Genomic DNA, 15,746 nt, shown 5'->3' with positions numbered 1-15,746 from the left:
TTTTATTTAAAGCCATGGTGATAAGTCCCGACTTATTCATGCTGATTAACCGGCCCTTGGGGGCTACAGGTAATATGGATATAGGGGAGTTTTGAGTAAATCAGATTGACCCGGTGTCTGCAAAAATCATAAACCGGCGTCGGCGACAATTATGACTCGGCATCATCTATTTATAACCCGGCAATTTTGGTAATCATAAACCGGCAAGTTTTATATCTTCAAGCCGACTGAATATAAGTTGAATATTTGAAAACCAATATTTTTGTCAAGTTAGAGCATTGAAAGCCGACTCAAGTGGATTATCTCTTACAATATTTCTCAACAAGAGACCAATATCAGCAAATTGACTCTGAAGCTGGCCTTTGACCCGGATTTTTCAAAGGAAGTATCTGGATTTTTTGCATTGGCAAAATTTGAACATATCTGCTAAAGAGATTTTCTATGAGATTATGGATACTTATCAAGAAGGAGATGACAAGGACTTAAGGATGATCAAGTGCCGGCTTACAAATAATATTTAACTCCGAACACAACCTGTCAAATTTGTTCTTGTGTTTATATTGCAGACTAGTTTAACATGGATAAATCCAAATTAAACTGGGGGCTAATGTCGGGGATATACCCCGCGATATGACCCGGCCGGTCTTGGCGCTTCACCGTGACCCACCGGAGGACTGGTGACTGACGGGTCTGGCGGCTCACTGGTCAGACGACTCATAAGCCTGACGACTCACAGATGACCCCGACGGCGGGTCAGATAGAAGACTAGGCCCAAGGCCCCAAAGGCCGGCTCATGTTATGGTGGGCCGGCTTAAGAGGAAAGGGATGACGAATATTTCCTTTACGCGGAAGCAAGACCCGGACTTGTATTCAACTTGTAAGAAAAGATAGACTAGCCCTAGTCCTACTAGGACTCCATATGTAACCCGCCCCGCCAACTTATATAAGGAGGGGGCAGGGCTCCCCAAAGAGGGACGGGCAAGAAGAACAATAATCTCTAGGGCTAGACACAACTAAAGGGAAGCCGGCTTATGCGGTGTCTCCCTGATGAGCATAATGAGATCTAGCCACAAACAACATGTAGGGCTATTACCGGATGATGTTTCCCGGGGCCCGAGGCTGTCTAAATCCTTGTCTTGTGTGTTGCGTCTCTCGTCCCGATCAACCCCTCTCAAACTACCGCATAGATGCGTTGGCCTCGCGACTAAGTCCTGACACTAAGGACATCTGCCGTGACAAATCCACGACAGACCTTGTATTCCAATTTTGCCTGCAAACTAGTATTTCAAAATTTGTCTAAGTATTTCTGGTCATGGTTCCATTGTTTCTGCCCAAGTACCGAGGTGTTGCGACTATGTCTAGATACGTTTTTCATTACTATAATTCGCTAATACTATCAGTTTGAAAATAAGTCATGGTTGCTTCAGGATCGATCATGTTTTATCTTTCTAGATGGAAAGTATAAATCGACGATGTTTGTAGTTTTGAACTGATGAATGTAAGTTTTAATTCATGTCTAGTTCAAAACACACACGCACGCACGCGCACGCGCGCATACACACACGTTGAATGGGTGCAACACACTCCTTGGTGAAGCAATCTTTCAGTATATTGCAGGTCTGAAATTCTGTAGTAACGGAATCATCAAGTAGCAGGTACACTCTGTTTTATGAAAAATATGTTCAGTAGATCATTGCAGTTCATTAAGCTTTCCTGACAACAAAATTTTACTAAATTTCATTTAAATTTCAGTGAAATTTCATTTGAATCTGGGGTCTTGTTTCGGCATGAATATTTCTCCGAAATTTCAGATATTTCCATTGGTCCCGAAATGTCTCCCATATCGAAATATTTTTCCTTGGTAATAATATATTGTTTGATATATAGATAGAGATGGACCAACTGAATGGACGCGGAGTTTTGGCTCCCAGGCTCATCTGCACCCATGCTTAGAAAACAATTCAAAAAAAATACTAGAAAATTTCAAAAAATTCCAATTTTTTTTGTGGTGGTAGATAATTTGACGCGTGAGGTGCGCCTCAAAAATCAACTCATTTGAGCATCTGAGCAGCTCTCGGCAAAAAAGACAAAATCAGGGTCTGTAAAAATGTATACTGTTCACGCACTATTTTGACCCGATTTGTCTTTTTTGCCGAGAGCTGCTCAGATGTCCAAATGAGTTGAATTCTGGGGCGCACCTCACATGTCAAATTATCTACCACCACAAAACAATTTGGAATTTTTGATTTTTTCTAGTTTTTTTTTGAATTTTTGACTGAGCGGGAGCAGATGAGCCCGGGCTCCAGGATGAATTAGCGCAACTGAATCCTCTTCTCAGTTGGATTCAATAAGATGAGAACTCTTGTGAGCATTGTCTCCTTCTGCTTCTTCATCACTTGCAGAGAAATCATCCTCTTCATCACTCGCAGAGAAGTCATCGTCTCCGAGGTTGATTAGAGCCTCGTCTTCTTCGTCAGGCACGCACGGAATGTAGCCATTACCTATGAGAAGAAGCCTTTCCTCGGGGGAAGCAACACGGAGACGGCGTTCGCTGGGGTCCATATCCGCCCATAGCCGCATGGGGTGTCGCATGACCTCTTCATTGGCCTTCTCCCTCGCCTCGAGATAGTCCTCATCGACCTCGTAGTAGCCATCATTCTTCAGTCCACTGATGACCTTCTGCCGAAACACCTCGAACTCTGCGTCCATCTTGGCAAAGTAGGCCGCATCCTCCTCGTGCTGCCGCTTCTTCTCCGCGATCAGCTCCGGCGGGTCGTAGTCGGCCAGGCAATCCAGGTAGTCGGCGCTGGGGAAAGGCTCCGGCTTCAGGGCGACTATGGTCATGATCTCGCTCTTCGTCAGCCGACGCTTAAATTTGCTTCCGCCTTGTGCTGCGGCTGCGGCTGCTGCTGGGGACATGGATGCACTGGCACCAGCCTGCTTGGGGACCACGGCTGACAGCTTCGCCTCCCCTAGCATCTTGTCGACCGCACCATCCCTCCTCGCTGATTCGAGCAGATCCAACGACGCCGGCTCCTCTTCTCCCGCCGCCGCAGAAGAAACCGCCGCCTCCTCCTCCTTATTCTTACACGCCATGGCCTTGGTAATGATCGCCGAGTGATCTCTCTCCTGTCGACGGTGGACGCCCTGATTTGGGGATTGGGAGGAGATCGCGGCGCCGTCTCGATCTATATAAAGAAGTGGAAGAGGAACCAAGTCGGTATCGGCCATGCCCCGTGCCCCCGTGCCCCCGTTTACCACGCACCAGCCCCGGACTCCAAACTCAGACTACACGGATTCACATCCAGTCCACCGACGACACGCTGGGCAGGGCTCCTGCCTGACACTTCTTTTATCTTCACTTTCCTTTTCCTTTTTCTAGCTAATTTTCTTTGGACTTTCTTTTACACTTTTTTGCAGGAATGAGTGTATATACTACTGTAGCTACAAATAGAGATACAATCAGAGTTCATGGAACTCTGTTTCGAAATACTGCCGTTTTCACCCGTTCTCTACCTATAGCCGGCTAGCCACGCGCTAAGCCGTGACTCACAGCGTTGGCTTCGCAATTAAATTTCACAGCTGCCACATCTCTTTCCTATTTCCTGGACTAGTTCACATATATTGGGAGTTGTCCGGTGAACCAATGCGACGGCTTCAACCCAGTCAGCCTCTATGGTTAGTGCAAGCTCTACCGGAATAACTGGCTATACCGATGGCTGTTTCTATGCCGACGGCCGCCGTCGACATAGATGGACGTATGCCGATGGCCTGGGAAAAACCGTCGGTGCAGCCTATAAGATATCTGCAGGCAACAAAGATTGATGATCTAGTGAAATCCCTAAGTGCCATTCTCTTGTTCGTGCCGTCCCATCTAGATTAAACAAGCCATCGACATTGAGCATGGCCATGTCTGCTAGTGGCGACATCCACTTCTGGTGCACCTTCCGCCAGCCATCCAATTCATGACGAGCAAGCACGCTACTCTGGACGCTTTAGAAAGTATTTGTAATTTCATTTCAATAACCATGAAAAAACTGGAAATAAAAACCACAAATTTGAAGTTAAATTATTGTTGGACCTTGAAACCCTAGAGTCTCTTGCTTGATTTCTTTTCCTCAGCTACGCCCAAGACTAACTGCGCCTCCAAAGCTGAGAAACACCGGCACTACTGGCTGCCTCGCCATGGATCAATGGGTAATTTCTTGGACCGAGACATGCAAACAACAATACAAGATGCATTTGAATTGGCATGTTGTATGTGTTGCTTTCCAAATCAATGCATTTGAACATTGAACTGACATTGAAATAGAAAAGGTGTGTATATGTATGGATTAAACCCAAATTGATGCATTTTTATATCAGCTTTATTTCATGTTATAGAGAAATAAGATGCAGATATATATGGAACGAGTGGATGAAGCAAACTATTGATTATGTATATTATTTTGAAACGCTTATTATTATTTACATTTGTTGTCATTTTAATATCTATTTTGTTTGACCCTTAAGCATTGATCTTCTGTTCTCTGTATATTGTGCATTCGAGAAGATTTTGTATGCTTTCGCATGAATTATTTCTCAGCTAGCTATGGGATATTTTTTTTGATAGTTCTTTAGTGCTATTTTATTTTAGCGGCTCATTTTGTATTGCTTCTCGGGCCCCAAATTCCTGACGACGGCCGTGTGTATTTTGTGGTGGATATGCGGTGGTACTACTGTCGCACATGTTTTCTAATTACTAAGTGTGTGTGCGATAGGTGCTCCTATCACACAAGCTCTTCGGTAGTGCATTGTGTTCGATGTGTCTATCAACACCCATGTTTCTCTTCCGGAAACACGTGTGTGCGGTATGGACTTGTCGCACACATTTAACGATGCCGAAACATGTGTGCTATGGTGTGGATAATCGCACACGTTAGTCATCAGTGGAAACGTGTGTGCTGTAGGTTTCCATCACACAAGTTTTGCTTTTTGTAACTGTGCACCGTAATGACCCATGGACCAGCTGGGCTTTCCCAAAAATTAAATCCCTGCAATTTATAATTCTCCAGAATTTGAATTGGAAATTCTCCAATTTTGAACAACGCTCAACATAGATAGGTAGAGCGATGAGCATCATACACAGATTTGGATAGATCCTTCATCATACACAGACATTTGCAAGTAATATATATGAGTTAAATAAAATAGATAGAGATGAACCAAACGAGGAATCCTCTTCTCAGCTGGATTCGACAGGAGGAACAAGCTTGTGATCCTCGGCTCCTTCCCCTTCAAGGTCCTCTTCGTGGCTGAGCCAAGCATCATCCTCTTCACAGCCGCTCACGAAATCATCATCGCTCGGAATATCATCCAGAAGAGCATCGTCCTCGTTAGGAAGGTAAGGAATATACCAATCACCAATTTCCCGCTGTACCTGATTTGGTCTAGCAGCACCAAGACGTAGTTGACTAAAGTCAATCTTGGCCCATTCTTGCCTGGCACGTTCATTGGCCTCCGCCCTGCCCTCGAGAAAGTCCTCGTCGACCTCGAAGTAGCCGTTCTTCCTTACCCCCTCGATCACCTGCTGCCGGAAGGCCTCGAATTCCTCGTCTATTTTCCCAAAGTAGGCCGCATCCTCCACCTGCTGCCGCTTCTTCTTCTCGATCCACCCCGGCGGGAAGAACTCGGCCAGGTCATCGACATAGCTGTCTTCCAGGAACGGCTCCGGCCTGAGGGCAATTATGGTCCTCAGCTCGCTTTTCTTCAGCCGATACTTCTTCCCTTTGCTTCCACATGCCGCTGCTGCATCCTGCTTGACGACGACAGAGGCATCGGTGGAACCCCAGCAAATCGAACGACGCGCCGCCGCAACGGACCCTAAGCCGTTCCTTTGTACGCTCCGGACGCACAATCGGTATCGGCCCCGTTTCGAAGCTCTACTTTTTTAGGGGACTTTATTTTTTATTTATTTTTAGTAACCCTTTTTTGTTTTTGATTTTTTGAGGAAAAAAGCCAAGTTTATTCATCAAAAGCCACAAGATGTGGGATACAGTTCGGATCATGGGGTTGGCCCAACCAAATGTGTCGACCCTGACCGAGAGTAAGTGAATACTTGGCTAACCTATGTGCATCAACATTGATTGCACGCCTTTCAAAAGTAAAGTTACAATGAAATAAAGATGCTCTAAGCGAGATTTCATGAACTATGGATCCATTCCCTCCTCTTGTGCCCTGATTGATGTCAGCTATTGTTTGCTTGGAGTCTGAAGCAATGACAAAATTATGCAAATTGAGGACTTCTGCTCAGAGTTTCGGAGGTCTACTTTTTTAGGGGACTTTTTTGTTTTTGATGAGAACAAGTTTCGAAGCTCGGCTACAAGTACAGAGTCCACCGGAACACTGGCCGGGCCTCTGCCTGCCGTTTTGTCAACTCTTTCCTTAAAAAAAAGTGATTGTAGTTTCAAACTCTATTCAGCGTTTAAGGATCCACTTTCTATTGTTCCGGTAGAAGGCACGCAGCCGGTTCGACCTTGAGCCTTGCCAATTTACTTCTTCTCACTGCATGCTCTTTTCTTTTCTTTTCTTCTCACATTACGGTTTTGGAAACAGGTTCCTTAGTTTTCAAGGCCGATCTTCTAAGTTTTTAATCCTGTTTTTGGGCGGTTTTCTATTTGACATTTTCAGTTTATTTTAGTTTTTTATTTCTCTTATTTTATTTTTCCTTCTTCAAACTCAATAAATTTCAAATTTGTATTCTTTTGTAAAATAGGCAAAGAGCCTGATTTTTTAAATGCATGAATTTTTTCGCATTCAGTATATCTTTTTAAAATTAATCAACATAACTTGAAATCCATGAATACTTTCCAAATTTACCAGTGCCGTTTTCTCGAGTATGTGAACTTTTTTGTAAAATTTGTTAACTTATCTCAAGTTGATGAATATTTTCCAAATTCGTAACCTTTTTCCCAAATTTGTGAACCTTTTCAAAGTTTGTGGAACCTTTTTGACTTTGTGAATGTCTTTTAAATCCATGAACATATTTTGAATTTCATGAAAGTTTTCAAATTCTTTAACAATTCTTGAATCCACGAAATTCATGATTTTTTTCGAATTCACGGTCTTTTTTGAGGTAATGAACTTTTTTTCAGTTCGTGATTATTTCAAATATGCGATTTTTTTGAAATTTGGGATTTTCTCAAATCCACTAACGTTTTCCATTCATGCACATTTTCCATATGGGCGAACTTTTTTTCTAATTCTTCACTTTTTTAAAATTCACGATATTTTTTTGAATTCTTTAATATTTTGTCAAATTAGCAAGCATTTAAAAATTAACGAATAAGTTTTCTTATCTGTGATTTTTTATTCTTACACTTTTTAAATTCCTGGATTTTTAAATCACTGTTTTTCACATTCATGATAAATTTTCTGGTTGCTTGTTTTTTTAATCTAGAAAAGAAGATTCTGTTTTTTTTTACAATCGCAAACTGCAATAGCTAAAGGCCCGAAAAATGAGTGTGTGGTGATCCGTCTGTGATAGCGTCAACAATTAGAGTCCGAAACCAGCTGCCATCGTGCGAGCTGGGCCTCAGCTCGTTCGTAGACAGACTTTTTGATGCCTGAAGCGCGGATCAGGAGCTCTCATTTTTCTTGATCAAGTCGAATTCAGTTGTACTCCAACACTCATAAATTTATAGAATTCATTTAGGTTAATCATGAGTCTTTACAGTTTCTAAGCTCCCTTGAAATGGAGCGCTCTGGTTAAACTGGGGTTGGTTTTACCGCGTCGGCGTACGTGCCTTGCACCCGTGTCACTCGTTCGTTAGCAGCTGCGATTTTACGCCGGTAACTCAAGCCTTGCTGGTGAAGAGAGAAAAGTTGGGGCACGGCGTTCATCAGTCTGCGCTCATCCCTATTGGCTCCGCCCTGCCTCGCATCGCCGCGCTGCCTCCCCAATCTCCTCTGCTTGCCACCGGTGAGATCCGGTGGAATCTCCCTCACCGGTCAAAGCTCCCCCACCTGCCCTGTTGGCTGAACCCTTTCCTTCTCCTCCCTTCCAAAGCCTATAGCCAAGGAGGTGCTCGTGCCAACAAAAATCAAAGGAGAGGAGCTTGCCTGTGTTAACGACTCAAGGAGGGGAGATCGAGATCCAGTGGCACCTGCCAGATCGCCAACGAAGCTCGGGATCTAGCAGCCAGGAGCAACACCCTTGCTGCACATCTTCCCCGGCTCCTCTCCCGACGAGGACCGCGACGGGCGCCTCATCCTCAGGTCCCCTTGTCCTAGCCAACGCTGATCCGCTCGGGGAGGGCCCGGATCCCGCGCGTGGCTACGACCCACACGGCGGCGCGTGGGTATGAAGGTTTGCTGCACCCCACTTCACGATGGACCGAGGGAGGGGGAGCTGCTCCGTCGGGCGTCCGCCGATCAGGAGCTGCTCCCTCCTCAGCTGCAGGAGCAGCACCGGCTGCGTGGTCGTGCAGTTCACTAGCTGGTGCTCACTCAAGGGTGATGTACATATTCTCTGTGAGTATGGCATGATAGGCCATGTATCTTCTTCCTGGTTCGAGTTAGTGATTCGAACTGTCAGAATTTCATTTGGTCCATTGACCTATTTTTGCAGGCTTTGTGAATTCCACCTGAAGAGGTAGTTCGAGTATAATTTCATTTTCAGGCATAACTGATATATATTTCTGCTTTTTTCGCTGTCACTTTGTTACAGCCAGCCGAAATTAGAATCCCATGGTGTGGCTAAATTCTTGATAGGATTGCCAATACTCTGAATTCCCCACACAACTATATGGTTAAATACATCTAAATATATGCAGGTAATCTTCTGTTTAGAATAATGAGTCTGCACTTTGTGATGCTTTTGTTTGGACCAAAATTACTGATTTCGTGATGCAGTTTGTCGTGCTATATATATTATAGTTTTATTCTCACAGGTGATATTTGATTTGTTATAAATGATTATAACTGTTTTGTGTTCATCTGTAGAAGAAATTATTTTTGGGAGCATAACTATGACATTCCTACGCCATGGCACATTCGTTTTCAGTTTTCTGGAGCACACACATAGTATATATCATGCTTAATGCATACTATTCATCATCTTTTTGTATTCATCATCTGCTTGATGCATACTATTCACAATTTTTTTATTTTCTTTTCTACACTCAAGGTTATTACACCCTACATTCTACAAGTAGCATGACCTTCTTCTGCCACCTCACGTATGCTTGATGCAGCATTCCTCAATTACTTTGAGATTGCTTTTGCACTATTACTTCTCTTGCATGTTCTTTTATGTCCATTTTTCTAAACATATGCTGTGTATATTGTTTTATTTGTATTGTCAGAATGTTACTCTGAGGTGAAGTTCAGCATTCATAGTTTTGTTCATTGCAATCGTCGGCAATATATATGACTATCTCGCAACCACATCATTGGCGAGATAATGGTAAAGCTCAGTCTCATGTTTTACTCAGGTAGGTCGAAGTTATAATATGACTTTGTGAACTGAATATTGCACAATGGTAAAACATCTATTTCACTTATCAACCAGCTATTGTTGCTTGCCGAATTAGCAAGGTGCATTAGTTTCAGTTACCCCATATTTGTCTACAGAAATGGATGCCTCTATATTTTAAGTGGCTACAAGTTTTTCTTTTTCCTACTACATTTGCTTACAAACGATTTTGGTTTTCAAAGCAATACTAAAGAAACCAAGTTACTTGACAGATGTGTCTCATGTTCATCACTCCGCTGCAGGAAGCAAAGATACTCTTGAGTCTTGACAGTATTGCTTCACTCAAAGTAAAAAAGGTTATGCTCATGCAGGGTCTTTCCTCATGTTCATTTATACTGCTTCCACGCATACATAAGAATTAGTGCAGGAACATACAAACAGGTAAGCACGGATGCTGCCCTCCACGGTTTCTATTTGTCGAGACAGTGTGAAGACGTTGTTTTTCTTACCTAGAAAACCGATTAGAAAAATATTTTTATTTAAGGATATACACTTGCTTTTTCTCAAATTTGGCTAATAGAATTACTTTGGATTCAGATTGGTAGTTCAGGAAAAAAGAAAAGACTATTCAACTTATTTTTGCTACAATTCACTGCACGTAAATGTCCTAGAACAAACTGCCAAATATTTGAGTAAACCATTTGGTTGTTGTTGATAAAATCAGTGTACATCTATTGTATCTCATGTTCTTCCATTTGGAGAGAGATATATAATACAGAGAGAATCAAGTTGCCCTGCTTTAGTTAATCTATTGGATTCATATGACTTGTCCTCGCATGAGATGAAGACCTCATTAAAACTTATTTCACAAAAAAAAACCATAAGCAAGTGTAAATTAATTAATGGAAATTTGTTCACTCAGTAATGCTGCGATTGGACTCGAAAGTCTGTTTAGATTTTTCTTATACTTCAAAAATATATATCTGTTGTAAACTAATGTTAGATGTTTTTGTAGTTCAAATTGAATGGCGAAAGCATCTTATTTTAGTGTAGATAGGTTGTAGAAGTTTTGGCCTCTAAATGTGTATGGTTGCACGAAGGATGGTTAGAGTTTGACATTAGTATTGTGGCTTCAAAGAGGAAAGGTACTATTAGGGTGAGTTAAACATCTTCTCTAGAAATGTTTAATGACTCCTTGAAGGCTGGAACTACATACAAGGAATCCACAGAGTGCGTGTCAAGAAAGTATTGTTATATACTCCCTTCGTAAACTAATATAAGAGCGTTTAGATCACTATTTTAGTAATCTAAATGCTCTTATATTAGTTTACAGAGGGAGTATTTATTAATCTGATGACAAGTACTCCCTTTGTAAAGTAGTGATCGAAACGCTCTTATATTTTTTTTACAGAGGGAGTAGCAATGTACAAAGTGGGTGTTTATTGATTTCCGGAGCCATTGTTCTTTCATATAAACTGAACTCTGAGTTGACAATAAAGTTGTATTGTTTGATGAAATCATTTGCCATCTGGAGTGTATTCTTATACATGTACACCAGCATATTTAACATCTGTAAATAGTATACATCGAAACCGTTTTAATTGAAACAGTATGATGGGCCATCTGCAATAATTAGTTGTATAATTGCAGTGTGTCTTGTATAGACCATAATGTTCCATAAATCATCAAAGTAATCATCGGGCGCGGCAAAGCGCGCCTATCTCTCTAGTAGTTTCTAAACACCACGAAATCTGTTTCCAGCTTCTGTTTTATGACCACGGACCACCACTCACGGGGATTCATTTTTAAGAGGACCCATGTCCTTTTTCTATTTTTTTTATCACAGTATAAACACAAGCGTTCATATACACGCGCATACATTCACCCTTATGAACGCACACACGCACACCCTATCCCTATGAACACCTCCGAAAGACTAAGCCGGTATATCATCTTAAAATTTACGAATTCACCGTAGGTACCTCGTCGTTGACGGGAACGTCTCTTCCCACTGAATGCGCATCGTCGGAAATCCTGAAATAAATCTAGAAATAAATGCGAGCATCAGAATTTGAACCCTGATGGGCTGGGGATACCACAGTTCCGCTAACCATCCAACCACAGGTTGGTTCGCTTGGTCATTTATAGCAATCAGTCAGTGATATATCACTAGTAGGGAAAAGCCTATACACAAAACTTTAGCAGTAGCGCATGTTAAAAAAGGGCGCTACTGCTAGACAGCAGTAGCGCGCGCGAAATAACCGCGCTGCAGATACACATATAGCAGTAGCACGTCCCTTTGTAAAAGCGCTACTACAAGAATTCCCAGCACTAAGCCGACCAGCTACAATTAGTAGTAGCGCTCTTTTAGAAACAGCGCTGCCGCTAATTTCGTTGTAGCAGCGCATTTATGTGTAAGGCGATACTGCTAACGAAAATAAAATAAAATGAAAAACAAGTACAAAAGTAAATGAAAATGAAAGAAATAGAAAAAGGAGAAAGGAAATAAATAAAATGTAAAGAAAAATAAATGAAAAAAGGGAAAAAAAAGAGAAAGAAATAGCAGTAGCGCGTTTCAGGAAACGTGCTGTAGTTAACTTAGCTATAGCGCGTTTTCAAGAACGCACTACCGTTACCTTTCACTTAAACAGCGGTTTCCCTCCCCCCGGCCATCACTTCTCCCCCAAATCCCTCACCCTCGCCGCCGTCTCCCCAATTCGCCGTCGCCCCACTTCGCCGCCGTCTCCTGCCGGCGTGGACGCCCGCAACATCACCTATCCCCCCGAGGTCGTTGTCATCCTCACCGCCGCCGCCCGGGGCCGCCCTCAGCCTCACCGCCGCCGCCGGAGGCCACCCTCGACCTCACCATCGCTGCCCTCGACCTCACCGCCGCCTGAGCCAGCCCAGGATCGCCGTTGCCCGTGCCCGAGCCCGCCCTCTCCGCCCCTGCCTCCATCGCCGAGCACCTCCCCGCCACCGTCTCTCCCCTCTCTGTAAGTCCCCCATCCCTCCCCCTCCACTCCTCTCTCTACATTTTAGAGCAAAAATTAGTAGAGCAAAAGTTACTTTATAGCAAAAAAATAATTTAGAGCAAAAGATGTTAAGTAGTAGATGTTAGAGCAAAAATTTTGGTTTACAACAAAATTTAGTTAGGGCAGTAGGGTTTAATTAGGGTAGATGCTGCTTGTAGTATATAGTGATACTAGTAGATGTTAATTAGGTTAGGGCAGTAGTGGTACTAGTAGATGTTAATTAGATGTTTTTTAGTGTGGGCAGTAGAGTTTTGGGTTAATTAGGTTAGTAGTGCTGCTAGTAGTAGTGGTACAGTAGGTTAATTAGGTGAAGTTAAATGAATAACCTAAATAAATGAAATTAGTAGTTAACTGAATTTTTTTTCTTTCATCATTTTAGAGCACTAAAGTTAACTGAATTTTGTTCTATTAGTAGTTAAATAAATTTTCTTCTACACTTTGTTTTTGAATTAGCTTGTGAAATTTGGACATGTGGTTGCTCGTGTATATTTGGACATGTGTTGCGTTGTCGAAGATGGATATTTGAACACTGTTTCCAGGGAATAAAGTTGAGTGGCCTATGTTTTGCCGGAATGTTGATTCATTTCCATTCCGGCAAATTTCAGGTTCTCGATTTATCCACTGTTTAGCAAAGGTCATGCCGAAATTTCCGTGAATTTTGGCATGACTTGTGCTACAAACTAGGACATATAGAGTGCCCGGGATTTGCCGCACCGGGAAGGAGTCAACGTTCCTGCAAAACATAAACCTTTTTATGTCATTATTCATTTTATTAGGTCTAGAATTAATTGACTAGATTTAATCATAGGAAACATGGCTAGCAACGATGAAGGACAGTGTTCTGGTTATTGCGACGACGTCTACCTGGCGGCGGACGAATTTTTGAGCCTTGCCGACGATCAACCGATGTTGTTGCTGGGCCCACCCGTTGCATCAGGTACTGAGACCGACACGTAGACCGATGCTGAGACTGAGACCGGCGCTGAGACTCAGACCGGTATCGAGACCGGCGCTGCCTTGGGGAGCGGAGCCGGTGTAGAACCGAAAGCAAAGAGGCAACAGCTTCCTAACAAACTCGGGACTACTAGACTGGTAGTCACGGAGGTGGACAACGGCAATTTTGAGCCAAACGGGCTTGAGGAATCGGGCGCGTTCTACGGCAATCAAATAGACTGCATCGTATGGATAACCGCCACCATCAACGATGAGAAACTACAGAAGATAGATAATATGAGGCCCTCCCTCCTAAAGAAGCTGCACCATATATTCTTGCTCCCGGGCCGGAATGAAAGGGATTACAGAGATCTAGATAAGGACCCGGCAATGAAGAAGATAAACAAACATGTTGTTGGGAATATGCCCTAGAGGCAATAATAAATTAGTTATTATTATTATATTTCCTTGTTCATGATAATCGTTTATTATCCATGCTATAATTGTATTGATAGGAAACTCAGATACATGTGTGGGTACATAGACAACACCTTGTCCCTAGTAAGCCTCTAGTTGACTAGCTCGTTGATCAATAGATGGTTACGGTTTCCTGACCATGGACATTGGATGTCGTTGATAACGGGATCACATCATTAGGAGAATGATGTGATGGACAAGACCCAATCCTAAGCCTAGCACAAAGATCGTATGGTTCGTATGCTAAAGCTTTTCTAATGTCAAGTATCATTTCATTAGACCATGAGATTGTGCAACTCCCGGATACCGTAGGAATGCTTTGGGTGTACCAAACGTCACAACGTAACTGGGAGGCTATAAAGGTGCACTACGGGTATCTCCGAAAGTGTCTGTTGGGTTGGCACGAATCGAGACTGGGATTTGTCACTCCGTGTGATGGAGAGGTATCTCTGGGCCCACTCGATAGGACATCATCATAATGTGCACAATGTGACCAAGGGGTTGATCACGGGATGATGTGTTACGGAACGAGTAAAGAGACTTGCCGGTAACGAGACTGAACAAGGTATCGGGATACCGACGATCGAATCTCGGGCAAGTACTATACCGCTAGACAAAGGGAATTGAATACGGGATTGATTGAATCCTTGACATCGTGGTTCATCTGATGAGATCATCGTGGAACATGTGGGAGCCAACATGGGTATCCAGATCCCGCTGTTGGTTATTGGCCGTAGAGTTGTCTCGGTCATGTCTATGTGTCTCCCGAACCCGTAGGGTCTACACACTTAAGGTTCGATGACGCTAGGGTTATAGGGAATAGATGTACGTGGTTACCGAATGTTGTTCGGAGTCCCGGATGAGATCCCGGACATCACAAGGAGTTCCGGAATGGTCCGGAGGTAAAGATTTATATATGGGAAGTCCTGTTTTGGTCACTGGAAAAGTTTCGGGTGCTAACGGTAACGTACCGGGACCATCGGGAGGGTCCCGGGGGTCCACTGGGTGGGGCCACCGGCCCAAAGGGCTGTGTGTGCCAAGTGTGGGAGGGGACCAGCCCCAGGTAGGCTGGTGCGCCCACCCACCAGGGCCCAAAGCGCCTAGGGTTTGGGGGAACCCTAAAAGGGGGCGCGCCCCCTTGCCTTGGGGGGCAAGGCAACCCCCCTGGCCGCCGCCCCCTCCTCAGATTGGATGTGAGGGGGCCGGGCCCCCTCTCCCTTGCCCCTATATATATGTGGGAGGTGGGAGGGCAGCCGCACCCAAGTTCTGGCATAGCCCTTCCCCTCTCCCAAGTCCTCCTCCTCTCCCGCGGTGCTTAGTGAAGCCCTGCAGGATTGCCACGCTCCTCCACCACCACCACGCCATCGTGCTGCTGCTGGACGGAGTCTTCCCCAACCTCTCCCTCTCTCCTTGCTGGATCAAGGCATGGGAGACGTCACCGGGCTGCATGTGTGTTGAACGCGGAGGTGCCGTACGTTCGGCACTAGGATCATCGGTGATTTGGATCACGACGAGTACGACTCCATCAACCCCGTTCACTTGAACGCTTCCGCTTAGAGATCTACATGGGTATGTAGATGCACTCTCCTTCCCCTCGTTGCTAGATTACTCCATAGATTGATCTTGGTGATGCGTAGAAAATGTTGAATTTATGCTACGTTCCCCAACAGTGGCATCATGAGCTAGGTCTATGCGTAGTTTCTATGCACGAGTAGAACACAAGTTGTTGTGGGCGTTGATTTTTGTTCAATATGCTTACCGTTACTAGTCCAATCTTGTTCCGACGGTATTGTGGGATGAAGCGGCCCGGACCGACCTTACACGTACACTTACGTGAGACAGGTTCCACC

The sequence above is a fragment of the Triticum aestivum genome, chromosome 4A (genome assembly GCF_018294505.1).
Source record: "Triticum aestivum cultivar Chinese Spring chromosome 4A, IWGSC CS RefSeq v2.1, whole genome shotgun sequence".
NCBI classification, from domain to species: Eukaryota; Viridiplantae; Streptophyta; class Magnoliopsida; order Poales; family Poaceae; genus Triticum; species Triticum aestivum.
Note: the sequence above shows the minus strand (reverse complement) of the source record.